This window comes from Vanellus vanellus (assembly GCF_965231255.1).
Source record: "Vanellus vanellus genome assembly, chromosome: 21".
In the NCBI taxonomy this organism is placed as follows: Eukaryota; Metazoa; Chordata; class Aves; order Charadriiformes; family Charadriidae; genus Vanellus; species Vanellus vanellus.
The window spans coordinates 3,326,305-3,342,097 of record NC_138926.1 but is presented as its reverse complement, the minus strand read 5'-3'; positions in this window follow the sequence as shown (position 1 = coordinate 3,342,097).

The following is a 15,793-nucleotide window of genomic DNA, read 5'->3' as shown; positions in this document are numbered from 1 at the left end:
AAACTTGTTGAGATCGGGTGCTGTGAAAGACAGATGCGTGGGCAAGGTCAGTAGGAGATCAAATTCAGGGAGAAAAGGGTTTTGGAGCAGGAGCCGAATCTCACGTCTAGCTCAGGGAGTCCTCGACGCTCAGGCTGCTGAAAACCAGCATCTGAGAACATCTCCGGCCTCTCGTGTCTTTTTGGTGTCGATGGTTATTCCTGCAGGCAGGACGGAGACACACCAGAACCCGGGGAGGGATGTTTGCACCATAGCTAGCGCTTCCTCGCAACAGACAAAGCACTCCCATCGAGAAAATAACACCCAATTACATCTTTCAGAACAATCACAGTGAACAAACCCATGCAAATGGCCAAATTAAGGCTGAATGAGAAGCCTTCTGCTATTTCCTAAATTGCTATACCTTTAATCAAGCTCCTTTAACAATCTCTCGTGAACGTTTTCTCTCTGCAGCCAGGAGAACCACATTAACCAAGCAGCCCATACGGGGATGAAGACGACGGCAGCTATTAGAGCCACAGCAGAGCCTCCTGTTTACGAGTTGGTAGTAATGAAAATAGACAGTTATCTCTCGCTAGACCCATCGTGCTTCTCCCTGCTCTCACCCTCCGCTGAATCTCAGCTTCTGCACAGCCTTCGCATCCCCCTGCCAAACTCCAAGTCTCTGCCTCCATCTCATGGAGAGACTGGATCTCTTCAGCTCCGTTGAGAAGTTATTTTTTCTTTTTTAAAAAAAAGAAAAAAATAGACAAAAATCCATCCCCTCTCCCCCAATTTCATATAGCCCGAGGCAAACTTACAGCATGGAAATTTTTAGCCTGAACAATTATCGCTTGGCGGAGAGTTAACTCGCTGCAAACAGGATCTCATAATGGGCAGTCTTGGCTATAAGCAACTTTGCTGCCTCCATTTAAAACAAGCTCCATACCTCAGGACAGATAAATTCCCCCCCCCCGACCCCCCCGTAACCCATTTCACAGCTATTTATGTTTGATAAGAGGCAGCACGGGAAATCAGCAGCACATCCCGCGATGCGGGTTGGGTGCTCACGCACACGCCAAACCCATTCACCTTATTCCTCCATCACGCAGACGGGAGAGATATATAAGGGCAAAACCCCTCCAACGAGCCCCGGTCCCGACAGTATAACCATCTCCTCAGCAACCCCAGTGAGGGATGCAACAGTCACAGCTCCCACCACGGTTAGGGCTACCGCTCAGCTCTTTCCCAAGGCAATTACCATAGCTCAGCACCTTTGTTTCATCCTCACTATGACCCTCCAGGGACCAGACATGGTTATTTTTTCTTTTATCACAGAACCCACGGTGTCAGCAGCCCCCGGAGAAGATGCTCTTCTTGCAGCCCTATTGCTCCTATGTTGCTGAGCAAGACTGAGGGGGTAGGGAGCTTTTGAGGCACCCCGGGAGAGCTACAGCTTTTAGGTTTAGCTGGTGTTTTGAGTGGGGTATTTCAGATGCAGAAGCCCATGTCCACGAAAACTCCAGCAACTCAGCATCCAGCAATGTCCTCCACTTCTAAAATCTGAAAGGTCTCTCCTCCTTTTCCCGCAGCCCCCAAGCAAGGGTGCTGTTAGTCCAGACTGATTCCCACCTCTAAATTGCACCAAGAAAAGACAAGCCCATAGCCTGGGTTTGGCCACGCAAAGCAGCCCCATCACAGGGGACTTCGCAGGGCTGACGATGAGGCTTCAGGTATGCCTGGGATGGGCATCATGGTCTGTTAATTAAGGGACAGCATTTGCCTGGTGCAGAAGTAGAGCCGTGAGGGGTAGCAGGTGTAACATCAGGAGATGCTACGGACACTGGAGGGTAGATACAGCCACAGCAAGGCACATTGGATCTCACTAGGCATATCTCAGCCACCCTTGTAGGAGGACTTAGACCAGAAAGGATCCACTAGGGGAACATCAAGACCCTCATCTCCCCACCCTCAGGGCACAAGGGGCTCACCGAGCCTGCGCCCCGCCAGCAGCAAGCATCTGGAGAGGTAAGGACTTGTTTCAGCCCCATCTTTAACACAACGGTCAATGCAGAAAGCAACTTCCTCGTGTGCTGGAAGTCCTCAAGCCCTGGCATAGCCCAGACACCTTACACTGGAGAGTCAATTCTATGCTTGCCATTCGCTGTCAGGGGATTCGGTACAAAATGAAACTCTTCTGAGCTTCTAATCTAGTTTAAAATCTCTTCCAAACCTCCCCTCCTCCGGAAAGGGGAGGAAAAAAAAAAAAAAAAAAGGAAAAGAAGAAAGGCAAGAAACATCGCATCTCTCTTCCTTCTCCACCTCCCTCCCCTCTGCCTTCAAGTGCTCCTTGGAGTGTCTCTGCGGAATCATGTTTATATGCAGTGAGTGCTGTTGTTAGTTAATAACATCGCGATCGCTGAACCTCCCTAATGAAAGAGAGAGACAACATAAACTGTCATTTCAAACAAACATGCAATCAGGGTACCAGCAGCTCTGAAAATATTATCTTCCCCAATTTCACGGGCTTCATGCAGGAAATAGGCTGCTTTCATGGAGATTCTGGTGCATCGCTCCTCACGCACGGGATTCGGGAGCGGGCTGGGAGCGGTGGGGAGACATTAAAGCCATGAAATTGGCTGGGCTATGAAGGAGGAATTGTTTTAACAGCTGGAGCCGGGAAGGACAAATAACAGCAGTGATTATATCTTCATTGCTCATCGTAACCAATGCACCAGGCAAGTTGTAATTAGACTGTGAAGAGCTGAAGGTTTGATAGCGAAGGCTTTGAGCTCGGGATTAGACACAGCGCGTTTGTGCCTGCCCCACGGCCACCCGGCCCCTTTCAAGAGCAGAGCTCAGGTCAGGCACTTGGGTGCTGCTGCAAACGCCGCTCGACCCGCACAACAGCAGTGCTCGGTACGCCACGGCCGTACGCTGCGCTTCTTCCTCCTCCCCGTGCTCACAACCCACATATCTGTCTCCACAGCCCGAGAAAAACCACCATTTTCCAGCTCTGAGGGGATCTCCAGCCGATACAAAGCTTTAAGCCTACAAAGCAATGCTGACTTAGAGCAGCTACTGATCAGCCCTATGCTTAACGGGCCTTGAAGACCTCAACCTTAAACGTCAACTGTTCTGGATAGCCATGTTGTTGACAAGAACGGTCCTTCCCACGCAGAGGAGACTTCTCTAGGCTCACAGACCCACTAACAAGGGTTCGGCAAGCCATTGGGGCTTAGAGACCTCGGGAGAGCGTGGCTCGGGATGGACTGCCCTCCCAGCCACAACCCACCTCGCTCAGGGCTGACGGGGACAGACCCTCCTGGTTCACCCAAAGCCACCTTACACCACCCATGCCAACGGGAGCCAAATCCAGAATGGATTCGCCTTGCAGCCCCGTGGTCCAACACTGCCTTTTGGACCTGCTTGGACAAGACTTTCTTTCTCATACCAACCAGAATTAAATAGTTTATGGTTCTCCTGACAGCCTGCATTTCTGCACAGCCTCCCCAGGAGGCACCTAACCTCAACAGAGGGCGGACAGAGACCGAGCCAAGAGCTTCAAAGAGCTTTCCCTTGACTCTTCCCCTCCCCCCCCATACACACCCTGAGGGAGCCCTCATTGAGTTTTGAAGGTTGACAATTGGAAGATGAAGCCTCCTCTTCCTCCTGCTGCCATCACCACCAAGGCGAGCGGAGGAGAACCACCATGCCTCAACTTGAAAGCAAAGGTAGCTCCCCACCACTGAATTAGTCGGATGGAGCTCAAGGAGAAAAACAGAGACAAAAGGGGCTGCGTTTTCCCCGTGCAAAATAATTATTCTGGCAACCATTTCAAGAAGAAGCACCTTAAAAAATAGCCAAGCTGCACTTATCTACTGGTCCTCTGACCATCATGGGATGGAAGAAAAACAGGGTGAAAACAGCCCAGCCCCAGCCACATGCTGGAGATGGAGGAGACAGCATTAAAGGAGGCAAACGGCAGCAAAAATCTCTCCCTGCAGGTACAGGAGAGGAGGCTAATTTCTCCCCAACCTCAACATTTTAATAGACAACCACGCGGCAACAGGACTCGGGCGCCCGGCAGACGGACCTCATGGGAGAGCCGCGCAGGAGGTGACAGCACTGCCACCGGCGCTTGGCAGCCCCATTCAAATGAAGTTGAAAAACTCTTCTGACATTTAAGAAAAATCAACAAGCATCGAAAGCGATGAGGGGACCAGGCGTATAACTGGCTGAATGTCACATTTAAAGCTGGAAAGATAGCAGCTGCTTTATCTCCTAAAGCAGGTGGTTGGAGCGGTAAATAAGGCACAGAGGGCCGAATTCTGCTCTCGCAGCCGCATCCCTCCATTGACTGCGATGGAGCCACTCTGGATTTGCACCAATGTGACAGACAGCCAGAATGGGACTGGAGAGTCTATTAAACTTTAATACTTCTGAGCATCAACAACGAGCATGCTACCAGCCCCCCACCGTGACTCGAAATATCTATACGGGCCACAGCCACACCAGTAAAAATTTATTGATTTAAATTGGCAGTGCCCTTTTTGAATCCGTTGTCGTTCTGACTGATGTACAGATATGAGCAAAAGGACATTGGAAGCATTTTAATGCACTTTTTACTGCATTATCTCTCACCATGATCTTAGCTGCTTCATGGAAATGACTCACATAGCAAGTAGAAGAACCCAATGTAATTAACGACCTGGCAACTCTATAATGATCCTTTCTACATAAAAAGGTCTTCCCTATGCTATGAATAGACTTGAAGTAATTTATTGCAATCCATATAAAGATGAGACTGCTTTGACCTTGGGGATTTTCTTTAAGTTTTTTTTTTTTTTAAAAACAACCATAATTGGTAAGAAGATTTTAAGTGATAGCAGTTTAAAGAAAATTTTTTTAAACACGACGTGAAAAGTGAAGAATCGTCATGAACAGCCTTCAGAGAGAATATTAACAAGCATCCTCTGCATCACTGAGGGATGAGGTTTCAAGACTAAACAATAGATTTCTTCCATTTCTTATGGGCACGACTCTAATCCTCAGCGCACTACAGCACAGATGCTGTTTTACTCCCACGAGTAGCTCCCAGGAAACGATGAATATGCAGGAAAGCCTGTGGGGAAGCCAAGAAGCAGCAGTTTCGCCGCACTCCCCCAGCTGTCCCGTGAAGCCCACGATTTGCCTTCTACAGACCCAACCCAGACAAGCCGCAGTTTTCCATGTATTTAGCCCATAACAGCACGAGGACCTTATGCCAACACCTTTCCTCCCCCATCCCAAGGCATCCGTGGAGTCCGCACACCGTATATTCAGATTGAACTCGGCCATGATTCACCGCGGCAGGGCTGTCGGGAAATCGTTAGCTTTATGTCCAGCTTCAGATTGGCTTTTACCGTTTGCAGTAAAGCTTTTACTCTTCCCGTCTTGCCAACGCCTCGTCCGCCCGGGCGCGTTGCTTGCTTTCCCCTTGTTTCTCATCTCATCCGGCTCGCGCGTCTTTCATGTTCCCCCCTCCCCTGCATTTTCACAGGGAAAGTATCATAGGCAGGCGATTCCAGCAGAAGTTGAGTTCAGTCTACCAGGGCTCTTTTCGAGGTCTTTGAGAGAGGCCGGGCCACCTGGAAAGGGGTCACATCACACGCTGGATTAGTTGTCGCAGGACATCTAACACGACGTGCTCGAGTGACTTCCACCCTTTGAAGTACCCGGCGCTGTTTTGATTCCTTTCCCGGAGCTTCGGGGCCGTCTCGATGACAAGGAAACACGGCGAGCGAAGGAATAAATCTGGCCCAGGAAAGGCTAAGTTGCAGGTCTGACTGGAAAGAGCTGGGATGGCACCGCTTTCCGTCAGAGCGGCGAGATTCGTTGGAAGCGAAACCCTCTGCGGAGTCAGGTCTTTTTCTGTAGAAATTTCATTTCACAGAAGGGGGGGGGGGGGAACCACCCAACGACTTTGACTCATCCTGCTTTGACACTCCTTAAAACCCAGCATTTGCATTCTTTGTTTCAAAACAACTTTAACCTCAGACTTGTTTTCCCTCAATTGCTCCCCGTTGTGCTTTGTCAAGTAAGACATAAATAAGTTAATGCAAAAACAAGATATGTTTCTGCCTGCGACGGTTGGAAGGAGTTTGGAAACGCAGCCTTTCCCTCCCATCCAAAACCAAGCCGCCGTCACCAAAATTCACATTTGAAGACAGGATTTCGCTGGTGGAAGGGCACAGAGATACGTACGTATTTCAAAATTCACGCCTCGGATGAGGATAGAGTCATCACCCTTTCCACCGTGTGGAAACGCTCAAAATAGCCAAGAAGCATCAAACTGACTACAGCAAAATACTGTTTGTTTCACTTCTAGGCTAAGTTTTATCATATTAAATATACGGGATTAATTTTTTATATGATTTAAGCTTTAATTAAATGTGAGAATCATGTTTTTTTTCTTTTTTTAAGAGAAGCGACAGGTCGATACCCACTATTTTGTTTTCAAGTCACTTAAAATGCTGGGAGAAGCGATCAGACTCAGCATGAGCTAAAAAGCATCTTCCAGAAGAAAGTTATTTCTCAAAACTAAAAAAAAAAAAAACCACACACAAAAAAAAAAACAAACCACCCTCCTGCTTCCTATTGACTATCAGATCACATCACTCGCAATCGCTACCATATCTCACATTAAAAAATTAAGTCCATAACTGCAGCGAAACATCTCCCCATTTCTTTTATAGCTTCTTGCCACAACGAGCCATATATCTCCATTATCGCGGCGCTATCACCAACACACAATAGATCTGAGCTCGCCTCGTAAATAACGCTTTCATGTAACAAAGTTACACTCAGGAGTACGGGCATAAATTAACACTCAGCCATGTAACTCTAAATAGTATTTTAGGCCTTGTCAGAAACCAATTATGCAAAATATCCTCCTCGCAAAGATCCGCTCCTGATACTTCAAAGCATTACCTCACTTCAACCAGCGCGGACAAGGCATGGGGCTGTGAATCAGGAGGCGAGGGCTTAGCTGGGGGATGCTCGGATGATTAAACCCTCTGAAGTCATCTAATTACTGACATCATGGCTTGAAAGCATCTGTACGCCTTCCAAAAAAAAAAAAAAAAAATCATATTCTAATCTGTCCTTTCTATGCCGGTAATGAAGACGCCTCCACCCAGATCCCAGCCTGTTATCCCAAGTCAGTGAATATCCCGAAATCTAAATAAACAGGAGGGAGATTTGCAAAAGTTTAATAAAAGATATCGCCAATACAGCTCGCACTGCCTGTATCTTTTACACCAGTTTGGCTGCAACCCAGAGGACTACAACGTAGCCGTATTCCAGCCCGGAGCTCAGCGCCAGGATGATTAAACGCCTTTCTCAAGGTCACACATGACCCGGTGGGAGAGGTTTGTGTGTGGCAGGGGGGGGAATAACGAGAAGCATCCGTTATCTTTCCATCCCAGGCTGGATATCCGAAACTGGAACCAGTCAGAAACCACTAGCTGGCTGTGAAAGCAAAGCAGCCAAGATTTTTTTTAAGTGAGGAACGGGTATGAAAATCCCTAAGGATGACTACTAAAGCCCCTGGCAATTGTTTATCAGCACACATTTAATTGCCCCAAATACCTTGTCCCTAAGAAACCGGCAGGTTCTGGTTGTTTTTCCCCCCCGCTCTCTTTATTGCGATGCTCCTACCTCACCCAGAAGACATGGGGATTATACGATTTCCCCGATCCTCCCCAAAACTGTACATCTCCCCTTAATCTGCGGGCGCTTCTTTTGGCCATCTCCTCCTGGTCACGTCGGCTGCTCGCGCCTCCCTCAACTCGCAGGAGTTTGCCGCGAATGGGATAGCAGATGTGATTTCCAGCTGGGTCTATAGACCAACCGCAGCAGGTTCATTAATAACAATTATTAAGTGCTTTATGTTACAAATTAGGCCTGTAGGAATACAAAAAAAAAAAAAAAATTATCCAGCCGGTTGGTTTACGGTCTCTTGTCGGAGAGAACTGTAAATTCCCATTATCACAACACCATCACCACGGCAAAAATGGGTATAGGAACTCATCGTAAATAATGCTTTAAAATAGCTAAATCATCACTGGATGCAAGAGCGTAAATTAGTGCCCATACGCAACGCCACGGAAGGCCCGAGCTAACAGCTTCCATGCATCAGCCAAACGCACAGATTTTTGGAAGCCGCGGGGAGAGCATCTTCCTTTCGCTGCTTCCCAACGCCCGGGCAGCGCCAGAAACGACAACCACATGGGTGTGGGCATTTTGCTTCATATATATAGCAACATCACGCCGATAACCTTTCGGAATTGATAGGTCGAGGTGGTAAAATGAAGCAGGGAGGAACCGAAATGCTCCCGGCCGTGCCCTCCAGAGCTGCCACGACGCCGCAGGAGAGACGCGGATACCCAGGGCAGAGAAACCCAGAGAAGAGGGGTTTGCTGCAGGATGACAGGAAGCCAGACTAGGGGGAAAAAAAAAAAATTTAATCATTTAATTATTTCATTCCCCACCCTAAGGCTGCCCTGGAGAGACGACGGGGCAGAGCCGAGAAGCTCCTTCTCCTCCATCCTCCTCCTAATAAGCTTCAGCTCCCCCACGCGTGGCACAATGGCACCAAGAAAGAGGGCAAAAGACTCAAAGCCAGGAAAAAAAAAAAAAAAACAACCCAACCCTCTGCCCACAAAAAGCAGTGGGGAAAAAAAAAAAAAAAATAAAATCACCTCCACTCTCCTCAGCCAACACTCCCCTGCTTGGTTCCATAAAAGCCATTTTTCCCAGGGATGCTCGCTCCTCTCCAGGCTGCGCCGGACATGAATAAGAGATCCCCCGCACACAAGAAGAGATGCCGAGGCCACACAACGCCACTAGGGAGATCGCAGGCGTTTATTTTCAGTCGCTTCTGCCCGGGGCTGGATGCGAGGCAGCAGAGAAGAGGGAGCTTATTCATCCCATTACCGGGCCCTTGAGGCACCCCGTTCCCCCCACCATGAAAATTTTAATAAAACCGGTGCATCGACTTTCAATTAGAAGGCCGTAAAATGGTTCGTTTTCATCTGTTTGTTGCACAGTAACACAGATCCTCGGGAGAAAACAGCGCCTTTTCCAGACTGTCTGCGACGCAGAGAGCATTAATTGAATATTCTGTTGAAACCACCTTCAATTAGTGCCTCCGAGTTTTGCATGACATTCATCACTGCAACTCGCCCCATCCTGCATGCGGCACGTTTGGGGTTTCGTGATGCGCACAGCACATTAACTCGCAGCGTTATCCCGAAAATAACAATTTTATTTGCTAACGAGCCGCTAGCCGGCGTTGGGTTAGGCTGCTGCACGAGGTGCGGACGGCATAAAGCAAAACGGGTTCTCCCAACCACAGGATAACCAGCGGTTGATAATAAATTCCCCGTGCGAACCCAAACCGCAGCGCTGCTCTTCCCGTTTCTCCGTGTGGGGAAGTTGAGGCCAACCCTACGGCTGACGTGACAAGAAGGATACAGAGCCCTTCATCATAGTTCCCCCAACAGCCTGCAAACCAAAATTAAGTGCATTCACATCCCAGATGGCATTCAAGCTACAAGTGTTCCTCCTACGGATCCTGAGGCACCATCAAGCCCTAAACTTCATTATTTTTTTTTTTTTTTTGGGCCGTATTTTAGGAAAAAATGGAAGCCGAGGCTGGGCAGGAGATAGGTCCATGGAGGAAAAACCATCCATCCCAGCTCCGGTTTCTCCCAACCGCCAACGGAGTTCTGCTGCAAAGGCCGCCCCGGCCCCGTTGAGCTCAGCCCTGCGACGCCGCTCTCCCCTTCCTCACAGGCAACCGCTCAGCGTGGAGCAGAGATGCCGGAAGATATTTGGGTGGAAAAGTGCTTTCATCTTTTCTCCGAGAAAAAATAAAATAAAAGGCACATTTTAAATTTTGTATGCATCTCTGCTGACTGGGGGGGGGGGATCTTTTTCTGCTGAGTCCTACTACGCAGCCACCTCCTTCCCACTTTATTTCGGCATCTGCCGGAGTCTCTCCAAACCTCGATGCCAAAGGGAGCCGAGGTGCTTGGCAGGCACCAGGAGCTCGCCACCAAATAGCCCACAGCAGCACAAGAGAAGACAGGACCAAGGAGACTTGGCGGACACACGGATGGGGGATTTCAATATGTCACACGTGGCTGCGCATCCCCTCTATAGCGTGGAGATGCTTCACTTGGTTTATATTATATAGGGAAGCAGCACAGCTTAGGGAAGACAAGCCACGCGAGCAGGATGTATCGCTTCCCTGTGCCACAGCCTCAGTTTCCCCAACTTTAAGAAATCTGAAGAAAAAAAAAAAAAAAAGAAGAGAAAAAAAAAAAGAAAAAAAAAAAGAAAAAAAAGGGGCAGAGCAGAGTTTGTGGAGCACACTGTCATCTCCCGAGGTGACACGCTGTATCAGCAAGGGGATATTAATAAGCACGTCTTGCGTGCAAAACCCTAAACAGAAAATTGTGTGACGTTTAACCTTGTGTCAAGTGCACAGCAAGTCAATTTTTCTTTTTTTTTTTTTTTTTTAATTACAGGGTGGTGGGTTGTTTCTCCCCCTCCCCATCGCAGCTAATCACTGGAAGGCTGCGGGCGAGGAGGGGCACGAAAAAGGCTCCACAGGCATACATCAAACATCCACCTGCAATTAGCGGCTACGCAGAGCAGCGGCGTGCGCGAGGGCAGCTGGCCACTTAGACGAGCAATTACCAAGGCCCTGATTGAGGTCCCCCTCCCAGCACCAAATCGCTGCTCAGACCTCAGGCTCAGCGCGGGGCAAATTCCCCTTTTTGTACATAAACCATCCACATCTGCATTTTTTACCGGGGTTTGGAGTTGGGCTTCCGATAAAGACGCAGAGAAAAGCCATTTGCCTCAAGAAAAACCCCAATACAGCAGCAACCCGAGTGCTTTTGAGAAAGCCCAGACACCGGCCAATATTTTTATTTTATTTTTAATTGTTTCTTAACTTTCTATCTGCAGATCTGCAAAGCACTCTAATATAATCAGGTCCTCTGCACAGGGGATTAAGCAGGCTTATATCCCGTGGATCCAATCAGGAAAGTCTATCAGCAAAACATACTTATGTTGATACAGCTATTATAATCTGCATAATTCTTCGGAGTTCACATACTTAATGGATAGCAAACAGAGTCATTACCGCTGCAACTTACATCCATAGGATCTCTATGAGCCATTCACCGCGGTGTTTTTTATTATTCATGGCTTTAGTTATTGATTTTCAGGAGAAGATACATGCTTTTAAGCACCATAAAAGCAAGAGAGGGAAAACAAATAGCGCTATTCCGAGATTAATACGCTGCTCATAATAAAAGTATGGCTGTCACACCGTACCGCGTAGAGCTGATGGAGCCTTGACAAATTCCATGCAAAATGGCTGAGTAGCTTAAGAAGCTTGTTAAATAATTTAAAGGCAAGTTTTACTGGAGGCAGGAAAGTTCTTCCCCAAATCCACTTCCTCAGATTTATGAGGTAGGAGTACGTTCATCAACCCCAGCGCAGGATTCGGGCAGGATGTTGCCTCCCAGCGGGGCAGAGCCCGGGTGGAGGGTTTCAGCAGGGATCTACAGGATAGGACAAAGCGCAGTTCATGTCCGCAAGGTCTCCGAGCCGCAGTCCCGCCGACAAGCTCGGATGCGATGGTGATCCGTGCTCGTCAAAGCATGGGCCACCAGAAATCCTCTAAGGAGGACTTCCACACCCAGACAGCATCAGGACCTCTCAGCTCGTCCCTTCCCGGCTCTCCAATGAAGGATTCATCGCAAACCCAGACAACTCGGTTACGCCTCAAAATCCCCCCAAGGTCGGGACTGGCTACAAAGAGACTCTTCCCTTCTTGCCCTGATGGATTCCCACAACCCCATCTCTCAGCACAGACCCTCCCAGGAGGTACATGCAATGTACGGGGACATCTTCAGCCTGTACAGTCCAGAAGTGGCACTGGGAAGAGTTGGCCAACCCTCAAACATCTCAGCACAACAACACCTCTTATCTCCTTCAGCTCCCTGGTAGGTGGAGACCTGCACTGCTAAACGAACCACGTAGATCGGAGCTACCATCCCCAGCAGAGAGACTCCCAACTTCAGGATATTTACGTGAGGAACAGCTTCCAGTGCCCAAGAGCCCCTCAAAAACAACATCACAAGACAGCGAGCGCAAAGCCAAGCTCAAAGCCGGCTGAGCGTTGCAGAAAAGCAACGCCACACTCGTTTGTTCACTTAAAGCCTCACGTAGGAGGCAAAAGGAACTCCGAAATCACAACATTTCTATAGCAACGGGGGTCCCACCATGGTCTTTTTTGTTCCAGACGCCGTACAGACTGTCTCCATATTAATAACCCCGCTTCCCAGAGAGGTGGGAAACGAGAAGAAAACCCCCCCCCAAGACGAAACGTAAGGAGCCAGCCTGCTCCGACACCTGGGCAAGGAGGGATGCAGCAAGGGGAAGGCTCTGCAACAGCCTGCCAAACACCAGGACTCGCCGTAGGCACCTAAAGGACCTTATAACCAGGAACTGCACCTTAAGTTATTCCCCACATGGGAAATTCTTGTCAAAATGGGGAATCGGCAATATTCTCCCCTCCCGGAGACTTACATGTTTACGGACCACAGAAATCCTTCCCAGTTGCAGCCCCATGCTTGCAAGCAGGAAAATTCACGATGAGGGTGAAGCCAGGTGCTTGAGAAAGGCGACATATCTCAGCCAGGTGAATTTAACCCCAAAGACTTCAGGAGGACCCCCCCCCAATCCCCGAGGGCAGGTGGGAAGTGGTGTGCTCACAGCATCTCACCTCCCAAAATGAGCAAAGCACTTGTGCTGCACCTTCTGTTCTGCATTTATCCCTTAATAGAGAGAGCTGTCAGGTTCCTGCTTCACACCCAGTATAAATTAACATCTTTTAACTGGCCGTGCTTCCCAGTTCAACTCAGGAACAAGAGTTATGCACTTATATGGCACCAAAGACTTGGGACCTGCCGAAGGACCCTGCCACCCCCCCTCCTACCTGTAATAAAAAAGCCACTTTGAGGTGTTTTTCACCACCAGCATCACACTTAAAATATGTTAGCATCGCTCTGGCAGCTCAGCATCCTCCAGCTGTTGTACCCCAATATAAGGACAAAGCTGCTCAGCCCATGTAACAACTTGTGGAAACTCCTCTCCCCCCCCAAAAAAAGTCTCTCCTGAAGAAAGAAGAGGAGCCAGAGCAGATAGGGAGGGAGGGAGGCAAGGGGGAAACCAAAACGTGAGGCTTTAATGGTAATGTGGCAAGCGTGGGATGCTCCAGCAGAGGAAGAGATTGTAAACCTCTTGGATATTCAACCCTGGAGCAGAAGTCAGGCTGAGCAGGCTTTGTTAGCCCCAAAAGCTCGAGCTCTCCCTTGTATAGGTGTATTTTACTGCAAAAAAAATAAAAAAAAAAAAAAGCAGACTCACTTCACCATTTACTCGTACCCATCTAACCTTTGGTACCGGGTACTAGCGGTTGCTTAAGATGCGTATTCACACCATACTGCCCCAAAGTGGGGATAAGAGCCTCCAGGGAGTGGAGGGGGGGGGCACAGCACAGCCCCGCATGCAGGCGGCTCCGGCACCCAGAAACACCCCTGGACCCGCACGGATGCGCCGTGGCAGCACAGAGAGCGGCATCACGCCTCTGCTTCCCAGGGGGTGCAGGCTGCAGGGAGCCCCTTTAGAAGCCTTTTCCAAAAGGATGCTTTTTAAACACAAAAACTAAAGAGGGAGGTTTCAATTAAACTAGTTTTCCTTCCTGCAGGACCCACACGCAGCTAAGAGAGGTGCTCAAAACGGGCATAGTTCGGGTAATTTTTACACTATTGCAAAGTTCTCCAGCCAGGAGGAGCACTTTCACCCCATGCTCTCCACCCAGACCAACTCCAACATCCAAATCCCAGCCAAAACCTGTTCCCACACTTAGGAGTACCCCTTCCTGCTGGTTATTTGTTTGTTTGTTTTCTCTTTACGCACAAAAAAAGAGAGAGAACTGTAACAAAAACAAAACAGAAGAAGTCCAACAGGTTTCATACAACGCAGCCAAGAAGTTTTTCAGCCCCAAATAACCCTTTGATATCGAACCACACAACACAAATATCACCCCTCAGGACAAACAAGTCCTGCGGCAACGTTTCAAACCCCAGAAGCTGCATGTGCCCAGCAAAATAAGGGATAACGGAGCAGGTACCATTCTCCCAACAGAGCTTTTTAAGAAGTTTTTTTTAAATTGTTCTGACCTTTTTGTAGAAAGGGCTCATCCCCGCTGCCGTCCTGAGTCTTCTCTTACTTGAGATACCTTCAGCTGCTCCATGAGTGTCTCCAGGAAACCCCTTGTAGAGAGAAGATGGAGCTCCCCAATAGATCTGCACCTCCTTAGTCACAAAAGATAAAAGTCCAGATACGGTTTTTTACAGCCATAAAGCATTTCAGGCCAAATTCTGCTGAGCACAACGCCACAACTGGAAGGAGCAGCTCTCCTCACCCATAGAAGACCAACAATGACTGGCTGCTCCCCCAGCTCTTTTTGTGCCCACACCCCATCACAGGTGAGCTGAATCACCAATTACTCACCAATTAATCACCACCTGCAGGCTCTGGGCGCTCAGCCCCATCTCTGTTTGACCCCAACCCCCTTTTTCTCACGTTTTTCTTTTTTTCTTTTTGGCGACATTTGATGAAGTTAAGGATGCCCTGGTGTTTTCCATGACGCTCAGCACCTGGAACGCAGCACACCTACCTGTTTACGCCACGACCCGGCTTTAAAAAAAAAAAAAAAAAAACAACAAAAAAAAACAACCCACGGTGGAAAAAAACAACACTTTTTTCTCTTTTTAAACATGTACATAACAAACTCGATGTTTCTTCTTTAAATACCTGCAATAAAAAAGAAAAAAAAATATTAAATGGCGTATCGGTAGAAAATCTTACCGCTCCTACCACCTCCGAGACAAACCCAGCGCAGCGCTACACGTTTTTCCCAATAGAAGCCAAAAGAAAAACCCAAAAAAACAACGCCACATGCGTGCAGGAAACTTTTTCTGCGCAGGGCAAGAAACTTTTCTGCCGCCAGCCCTCCCGCCCGCAAGGGGGCGCTGTGGGGAGTCGGGGAGTGCGAGTGCCGCTCTCCCCGGCGGGGGGGGCGGTACCGGAAGTTGCGCCGGAAGTGGCGGGCGGTGCCGGTTATTAAGCCCGGGGATGGTGGCGGCTGCGCTGGTTATTAAGCCCGGGGCGGTGAGTTTGGTCGGTTGGGTTCTGTTGTGTCGGTGCTAGCTGGGTAGGGCTTCGTCTTCCGTAGCGGCGTGAGCGCTGGTGCTGGTAGAGCGACCTCGGTGAGGAGGTCGGTCGGTTGGTTGTGTTCCGGTGTACGGTGAAGGCCCTCAATCGGTTGGGCTCTGGCGAGTCCTAGTGCCTGGTGAGGAGCCTGGACGGTTGGAGCCTGGTGTCTAGTGAAGGCTCTTAAGTGGGTTAGGCTCGGATGTGTCTTAACACCTGGTGAGGAGCCTGGTTTGTTCGGTCCCAGTGCTCGGTGAAGGTCCCTGGCTGGTTGGTCTCTGGTGAGCCCCGGTGCGGGCCTTGGTCTGTTGGGCCCCGGTGCCCGGTGAAGGCCCTGGTTATTTGGGCCTGGGTGAGCCCCAGTGAGGGGTCTGGTTGGTTCAGCTTGGGTGGTGAACCTTAGTGCCCTGTGAGGGGCCTGGTCTGTGTGCCTCAGTGCCCAGTGAAGGCTCCAGGCAGGTTGGGCCCT